We start from the raw sequence: 9,451 nt of genomic DNA, 5'->3' as shown, positions 1-9,451 counted from the left end.
CAATTGCCACCGGTCTATAGTTTTCGATACATGTTTTATTCCCTTTTTAAACACTGGAGAAATTTTGGAGATCTTCCATAACTCCAGAAGACACCTGTTTTTAAAAACAGATTGAAAATAACAGTTAGTGGTTTTTTTTTTAATGTGTACAAAACCTTTTAGCACAGCGGTTGGAAAAAAACTGGACAAAGTGAACAAGTGTTCTTTAAAGAACTAATAGATTTGAAGACATCAGTTTCGCTGAAATAATCTATTGAAATATTTTGCGAGCCTTGCGACGAGCTTTGTTTACTTAGATGCACCTCTTCATTTGGAGTCAAACAGTAAACAAATTTAAAATTATCAGCAAAAGCATTTTGCTGATAAGCATTTGACCCATATGATAAAAGTTTCGGCTCTTTTACTTTACAAAAGCCAACATATGGAAGAGTTGAGAAAATTGATGTTTAAACATAGACAGAATGGTGAATGTTACACAGTATTTTTTATAATTCTTATTTTTATTAATTTGTTGTTTTTTTTTCTTCTAATTTTCTAAATTTTCCATTATAATATTATAACACGGGCACAGGCTAAAAAGCCATAAGAAGTTCATGAATATAATGTGATATTATTTAAACAAAGGAAAAACGGTGAATGTTAAACAGTGTGTAAAGTGGCCACTTAAACCAGCCAGTGACAGGCCGTAAGCCCTGTAAATAGCTAAACTTCCATATTCCCTTCTCAAAAATGTTTTTCATCTCTGTTGCAACTAATTTATACATATTTAGATTTTTTACGTAAATTATAAATTAATATTAAACACAGTAAATAATGATAAAACATCCTGTTTTCATAAAAAAAATAAAGTTCATTTAACTATAACAATGTATTTTATTAAGATTATTGCAAGTGATGAGAAGCAACCGACATTTTCAAGGTTAGGTACTCGGTATAATCTGTTAACCCTTTTTTACTGGATGTTATTGCACAAAACATCCACGCTAATTAAAAATATCAAAACATTTAAGTAAAAATGAGGCAAAAAGCTCACAGAGTAAAAACCTTGAATACTTAGTTCGACCATTTTGTTAGTTGGTTCTCTCCAACAGATAAGCTCAACTTAAGGGTGGTTATACAGAAAGAAGCCAGCCATAGAAAAGTGAAACGGAGATAATAAATAGCATTTTTGAAAAAGGAATTGTTAATCTATATAAAAGTTCGAATGTTTTTTATTTTGACAAATAATAAATCATGCATACATTCGTTTTTCTATAATACTAAAAAAAGTGTTATACATGATCAGTTTTAATGATTTTTTATAGTCTGGCTGACCCCACAGCCCGAGATGTGCATTTTGCAGAAAGCAGCTAACCCTAGTAAAACTTTAATGTATGTTGTGTCATTATGTATTGAACATGTTATTTTATATTTATATTAGGGTATTTAATTGTAAATAATAACTAAGTAAACATATGATAGTAACTTGAAAAATAGTAGAATTATGCGCTAAAAGATTTTCGCTGAATTTTTAAAGTCTGGCCGACCACACAATCTAAAATATACATTTTGCAGAAAATAGCCAGATCTAATATTAAATGATACCTCTCTCAAACTTGAATGTATGAGATCATAATATTCTGCATTATTTTTTTTTATTAAATTTTAACGGTTTAATTATTACGGTTTTTTTTATTATATGAAAGCGGCCTGAGTATTTTTAGCAGAACATAGAATTGACCTTATGGGACCCGGTAACACCAATAATTTTTTAAAAACTGTGGACTGGCTGCTTTTTGCAGAACTACGTTAAATTATACAATTTGTACTAGCAGTAATTATTTTATTTATTTTTAAATTTTATAACTTTTTGTACATAATGTATTTACAATTATGTACATTAGTGGGCTTATTGCCAAATGGCGATTTCTCCCAACCAACCAATAAAATAAAAGTTTTATTTTTATAATTCAAGTTACAAAATACATTCAATAGAAAATGAAAATAAAAAAGCTAAAAATATATAAAAATAGAATAACTGAATAAAAATAACCTCAAATCAATACTTTTACTCAATGGGAAAAAGGAAAAATAGAAAAAAAAAGAAATAGGAAAGGAGAAGAGATTAAGGAAAATAATGAAAATGTTTCTTCAAACATTTTCAATGGTGATCAATAACATTTTTGACGGTGGATGGGAGATGATCCCACAGTGGAGTCGCATAGACACTGTAAGAGTTAGAGAATAAAGAGGAATTGTGGATGGGTACTAAGAGAGTGCTTTGAGAATTTTATTTTATTTCAACAGTTTTAAAATGTAGAGAGTTTCTTGTTTCAAAAGAAAGAACAGGTAAACCATGATTTGATAAGCGTTTAAATTTTTAATCAAGGTACATAGGAGCTTTAGGACTATGAAGTAGGTACAGTGAACAAGAGTGAAAAGAAGTGATAGTCTCTCCGCTGCCTAATTTTGAGTCATTTCACTTGCCTACGATAGTCAGAAAAGAGGTCATATTTTCTGAACCAAAATTAAACCTTATGCATATATTCTGAAGTCGTTCAAAATTATACAGTTATTTACAGTTTAAATCAGTCATGAAAACATCAGCGTGATCTAAAATGGGTAGTAGTTATGCTAGTCGGGTCAGCGCGTTAGCCTGCCAAGGAAGAGGTCTCGGGTTCGATTCCTGACATGGTTGATATGAAATATTTTTTTGAAAGGGTGTTTTCACACTAGAATATTTCATAGTCCCTGGACTGGTACCTGAAGCGGAAGACTGATCATCTTACCTTCATGTATCAAGATACGCTTCGATTGGTGTACAAATGCAGTGCCCTATGCACCATTAGGTGTGGAAGGGAATGGTGATGATGATGATGTACGAGAGTGCATTTAGTATTAATAAGTAAGAATTTTTCTACACACGAAATAATTTAAAGGTTATTTTTTTAATAACGTCATTATTCTTTTGTTTATTCTAGATTCTGTGCATTGGTGGATTTTTCTCGAGTTGCATTTGCTCTAAGCTGAATAAAGTACAATCCATTAACAAATAAGATACATTTGATAATACTTAGTAAGGTCAACATAGCTTAACCTCATAGAAAATGATTTTACTTTCAATATTGAAGAGTTTTTTCCACCATGAGATACTGCGTATTCTCTTATACGCCTTCTAAATGCGCATATTTAAGATAAATTTGCATCGTGCGTACGTAGGTATGCACCCGTATTCATACAAAGTACACTATTTAGAACTATCGCGCACGTTTTTTAAAAATTTATTTGCCGTACAAAAATGATTTTGTCGCAGGAACCAAAAAAACCTCTCAATACTTTCTGTCTAAAAATAAGTATCCAATAAAAAAAAGGTAAGGTTGTTCTGTCGAATTTAGTAGCTGCCGCTTAAAGGAGCTGAGGTTAAGTTTATTGGAAGAGCGGAGGCAGCGTGGTGACTTGAAAAACGTTCAAAATCTTAAATGAGCAATATAATGTACCCAAGTTGAAATCAATGTTCACGATGAAAGAAATGCGCCATCTCAGAGATCATTCATTGAAATCAAACACTATCTTCTTTTCATCCAACCCTAGGAAGAACTTCCTGACAAACTGAGTGTGGAGAAATGAAATGATCTTCCTGAGAAAATGGTTGGTGCTAGTTCAGTTAATGTATACAAAAACCACCTAGATGCACACATCAATTTATAATGTTTAATAACCATGTAAACTTGATACATGCATCAAATTAATAGCTGTTTGTCGTGTGTTACCAACTTTATGTAGGCACCTAGTTGGTGGCCTAATTTTGTGATGTACAAAGTTATGTGGGTGCACAGAATGAGAGCAAGTAAAACAGGGTACTTACGTTTTACACAAAGATTTATTCACGAAACTAAACTACTGAAGCTAACACATTGAAAGAAGGATTCTAATAACTATATTAGGCAAAATAAAATGAAGTTGGTAAATCTAAATTGGCGGTAATTTTGTGCCTCGAAGACGCGTGCGGTGAGGTCGGAATCCGGTAGTTTTCTCTTGGTCGGTTTGGCCCGTTCGTACGCTCTACGTCGGCGTTCGGCAATGTTCGGCTCGTGCCGTCGTTGTCGACCCGCCACACAGCCCCCTTCCAAGTTTTGAAATCTGTTTTTCAAAACTGACGCTGTATCACCCTCCTGCCGCTACGCGTTGTGTATGCCGGTTGTTCTGTTGGTGTTTCCGTTTCTGCTGGACTGGCTCGTTCTTCCGCTGTCTGGAACGCCGGCTTGCACCTGTCCAGCGAAACCTTTTTATGTTCGCCATCCACGTCCAGTGTTACCGTCTTTTCCGCCCTGGTGATGACCTTGTAGGGCCCCTTGTAGTTCGGCATCAGGGGTTTGTACACTCTGTCGTCCCTCAGAAACAAGTGTGTGGCTCTCTTTAGTTCCGGGTGGATGAAAACGTTACCTTTATTGTGGTGCTCGACTGGCCTTGGTTTGACGTTTTGCATGAAATTTACCAGTTGCCTAGTGTAGGAGTCCGGGTCAATGTAGTCGTTCGTCTGCTCCAGGATGTCTGCTGGTAACTTTAGTTTGCACCCATACAGCATCTCTGCTACTGAGTGCTCTGCATTCGTGCGCAGTGTGGCCCTCAGTCCGAGTAGTATGGTGCTGATCGATTTTGTCCACGGAACAGGGTGGTGAGCTTTAATGGCCGTCTTCAGCGTTCTATGAAATCGCTCGATCATGCCATTACTTTGTGGATGGTAAGGCGTCGTGTTGGAGTGTGCTATGCCTGATCTGGAACAAAACAAGTTAAAGTCCGTAGACATGAATTGCCTACCCTGATCAGTTATAATTTTCTCCGGTACGCCGTATCTCGCAATCCAGTTGTCCCAGATGGCTCTGATGATTGTGTGGGTCTGGATATCTGCGATAGGGATTACTTCCGCCCATCGAGTGTATCGGTCGATACATGTGAGGCAGTACCTCAGTCCCTCTGATGGTGGAAAAGGTCCGATGAGGTCGACATGGACCACGCAGAATTTCTGTCTCGGCATGTCGATCTTGATGATCGGTGTCCTCGTGTGTTTGTTGACTTTGCTCTTCTGACAGGGTATGCAGGCCTTCGTCCAAGTTGCGCAGTCTGCTTTCATATTTTTCCAGACGCCTCTTTGACTGATGGTCTTGGTCGTGGCGTCGGCTCCTGCATGGTTGAGGTTATGCACTTGGTTGAAGAAAGATCTCTGTAGCGTTTTTGGGATGTACGGTCGCATGTTGCCTTTGTTGAGATCGAAGACGATTTCTTGTCCCTGCATGTTGGTTTTGATCAGGTTCAGAGCAGTGTTCTTGTCGTCCAAGAGTGCGAGTAGTTCGTTGTCCTGCCTTTGTTCTTTATGGATCTTTTCGAACGATATGTTTGCCTCTTGTTCGATCATGTCGATTCTTGATAAGGTATCTGCGACGACGTTGTCTTCTCCTTTTATGTATTTGATGTCCGTGCTGAACTGTGAGATGTAGTCTAGATATCTGAGTTGTCTGGGGCTTTCTTTGTCGTGACTTTTCCTTCTAAACACGAATTGTAGTGGTTTATGGTCCGTGTATATACAGAATTCTCTGCCCTCCAGATAATGTTGAAAGTACCTTACAGTCTCAAAAATGGCTAGTAGTTCCCTGTCGTACGTACTATATGAACACTGAGCCTTGTTCAACTTTTTTGAGAAGAAACTTATCGGTTTGTAGTTGATGCCGTCTGTGGTTTGTTGTAGCACGCCTCCGATTGCGTAATCTGAGGCGTCTGTCCACACTGACATCTTGCTGCTTTCCTCTGGGTAGCTAAGCTTAGTGGCGTTGATCAGCGAGTTCTTGACCTCTTCGAAATCGTGTGTAGTGACTTCGTTCCACTCTACTTTTCTGTTGTCATTCTTTTTTGCTCCCTTGAGGTAATCGTGTAGTCGTATCAATTTGTGTGCTGCTCGTGGTATGAATCTTCGGTAGAAGTTTCCCATGGCCAAGAATCTTCTCAACTGCTTAATGGTTTCTGGCTTGTTGAGGTTCGTGATGGCTTCCACTTTTGTTGGCGAGGGTCCGATGCCTTCAGCCGAAATTTCATAACCAAGAAATAACAGTGTTTTCTTGGCAAACTCGCATTTAGATGGGTTTACCACCATTCCATGATCTTGAAGTCGCTGGAACAAAGCTTTTAAGTGTTCCACATGTGTTTCTTCGTCTGGTGAAGCGATCAATATATCGTCGATATATGCGTGTACTCCTTCTAGACCTCTTGTGACTTCGTTGATGTGACGTTGGAATGTTTGTGCAGCGCATGATAGTCCGAATGGCATTCTTACAAATTCAAATAACCCGAATGGTGTGGTTATAGCTGTCTTTTTAATGTCAGTTTCATTAATTGGAATTTGGTGATATGCTCGTTGTAAGTCAATTTTGGAAAAAATTTTACAGTTAAATAAGTCATTGCATATATCGTGGATATGTGGCAAGGAATAACGATCAGGTACCGTCTGTGCGTTTAAGCTACGGTAATCGCCACAAGGGCGATAAGTACCATCGCTCTTCTTCACCATATGCAATGGAGAGGCCCACTCACTCTTGGAGGGTCTACAAATACCTTGAGCCACCATGTGATCGAACTCTTGCTTCGCCTGCCTCAGTAGTTCTGGGGACAGCCGACGAGTCTTACACATAACGGGTTTGCCACGGGTATCTATATGGTGGATTGTGTTGTGTTTATCCAGCCCTGCGTATGGTTTATTGATATCTACTAGTTGTGGATACTTCAATATGAGTGAGTGGTAAACGTTGGTTTTGTCTGTTAATGATATGGAACATGTTATGTTGTTGTTTGTGGAGATGTCAAATGCTCTGACTATCTTGCCGTTTGTATTGTCTACTAACCGTTTGTTCCTAACATCTACTAACAGGTGGAAGTTGTGGAGAAAATCTGCTCCTATAATAGGGCGTGTCGTATCCGCTATTATAAACTTCCATGTAAACATTTGTTTACATCCCAGATTCAGTGTTACCGTGGTAACTCCGAAATTCTGGATCGTAGTCCCGTTCGCTGCATAGAGAATTAGCTTAGACTTTTCTCCATGGCGTTTGTGTAAAGATCTAGGAATTAATGATATTTCCGATCCGGAGTCAACGAGGTATGACACACCGGTATCACGATCTTTAACAAAGAGACGTGTTGTGTTGGTTGAATCAGCCGCCTCCGCTATGATTCGACCATCTAGTTTTTTGAAGCTAGATGCGGTTTAAATTCACATGGTGTGACGCATTTCTTAGCTTGATCGCCAAATTTTGTGTGGAAGTAACAAAGAATAGTTTTCTTGTTATTTCCGTTGGCCCTATAGCTTGTTTTGTTGAAATTGTTGTTGTATTTGTTGTTATTGAAATTGTTACTGCTGTTACTTGTTGTGTGTTTGAATCTATTGTTATTGTTGTTGTGACTATGCTGTTTGTTGATTGTGTGAAATAAACTCTCTACCTTATGGGTTAGAGCTTGTACGGACTGTTCTAAACTACAAATGTTATTTTTATTGTTGGTACCTACTACCGCTACATTATCCTGTGTGTACACCTGTATTAGGCGATCTGCTATCGTCGCTTGCCTATCCCAGTCATCTTCGCTTATGGCTAAATGCGCTTGGATCGTCTTGGGCAGTTGTTGTATCCACAAGTATTGCAACGTCGTTTCGTCTATTTGTAAACCTATTGCTAGCGTCCGCATCTCTCTAAGTAGGCTGGATGGGTTTCGATCCCCAAGCTGTAAGGAAGAAAACAGTTTTTCTCTCCTTCTGTCCTGTGGACAGCCCATGCGTTGGATTATAGCTTCCTTCAGCCTCGTATATTTTGCTCGGTTCGGTTCCATGAGTAAAATATCTGAAACTTGTTCTATGTGCGTTTGTTCAAGTTTTGACACTAAGTGACTATAACGTGCGTCTTCTGAAACTATGTTTGCCAACTCGAATTGTGCTTCTATCTGTTTAAACCAAAGTTCGATGTTGTTCACCCATAGCTGTGGTAGTTTAACGCTAATCCTATCCGTGTGGAACATGTTGTTTGCTGTGTTGATATTTGTCAAGTCAGTGTTGTCCTTGTTAGCCATTGTTTACAGTTTAAAAATATTCGTTTTTAAAAAAAAAATTCAGAAAAATGTATGTAATAATGATTACAGTATAAGTTAACATATTGAAATAAAAGTATTCAATAATGAGTGTAGTTGTATTAAAAAGTTAAGTTTAAATTATTAGATTTAAATTTAAATTTAAATTTAAATTTCAAACAAAAATATTTATTTTTTAAATGTCAGAGTCACTATTTGTTATGTATGTACTGTGTAAGTTATAGAAAAGAAAATTAAAAACAGAAAATTTAAATAATTATTTTACCATACGGCGGAACACATTTTCCAACTATTAGGTATTTGTATTCTCCAAGCCTGAGTGGTCCCCTCAATATTAATATTCCTTTTGATTGTCCGTTGTACAATATATCAAGTTTAAAAATGTTTATGGTAAAACTTCAAATCTGTAACACATAATAACATGCATAGCCTAGGTTAAAAATATAAACATATATAGTACAGTCACACGATATAATGTATATAGAAAAAAAGTATGGATACTAATGTCCACGTACTAAGTTAAACATTCGTCGGCTTAGCCGCCCGAATATCTGTTTGTTTGATAGTTTCAAGTTGTTTACAAAAATAAAATTTTACAAATTGCAAGTATTGTGCACGACTGCGCCAGCTGAAAAATATTTCCGATAGATTTCGCTGGTAAAAAAAAAACTTACTCCCGCAGTGCGTTCACAAGGAGAAAACTTTCGGATGCCTACGTCACGCTTGTCTCGCCATATAATATTTGTCAAAAATAATTATGTTCCGGTACCCTGTAAGTACCTCTACTCAATCTGGCACCCTATGTAAATGTTCGTGTGAATTGTTTGTGTGTTCGACTCAAGAAAAATAAAAAAAAATAAAATTTATATGTGTTGTAGGAATGTATTACTCGGCGTGCGATTTTTGGTGAGCGAGTCGCTCGAACGTATTATATTATGTTTGTTTATAATAATTTTAGTTAAATTATGAATCACCTGTTTGAATTAATCCCGGCCGAGTAATATTGTTAAGAAATTAATCACAGTTTAATCAATTCACTAGTTACATTAATTACATTTACATTAGTTACGTTTACATTGAAGATTGTTACCGACAGAAAAATTCACTCGATTCGCTCGGTCTTTGAAAAATCTAATTCTATTATATATTATAATTATTATAATATAATTCTATTATACTAAATTAATTAACCTTACAATAAGTTAACCTTGAAATAGATTAACCTTGATTAATTACAAATAAATTAAAAGTGCAATCAAATTAAAAATGAAATTTTAAATTTTTCATGTACCGACCGAAAAAAAGTAATTGTTGTACAATTTTGTCAAGCGAAGATATTTCTGTCTGA

Source organism: Micrasema longulum, unplaced genomic scaffold (assembly GCF_059751315.1).
Source record: "Micrasema longulum isolate JH-2025_06_02 unplaced genomic scaffold, ASM5975131v1 h1tg000883l, whole genome shotgun sequence".
NCBI lineage: Eukaryota > Metazoa > Arthropoda > Insecta > Trichoptera > Brachycentridae > Micrasema > Micrasema longulum.
Note: the sequence above shows the minus strand (reverse complement) of the source record.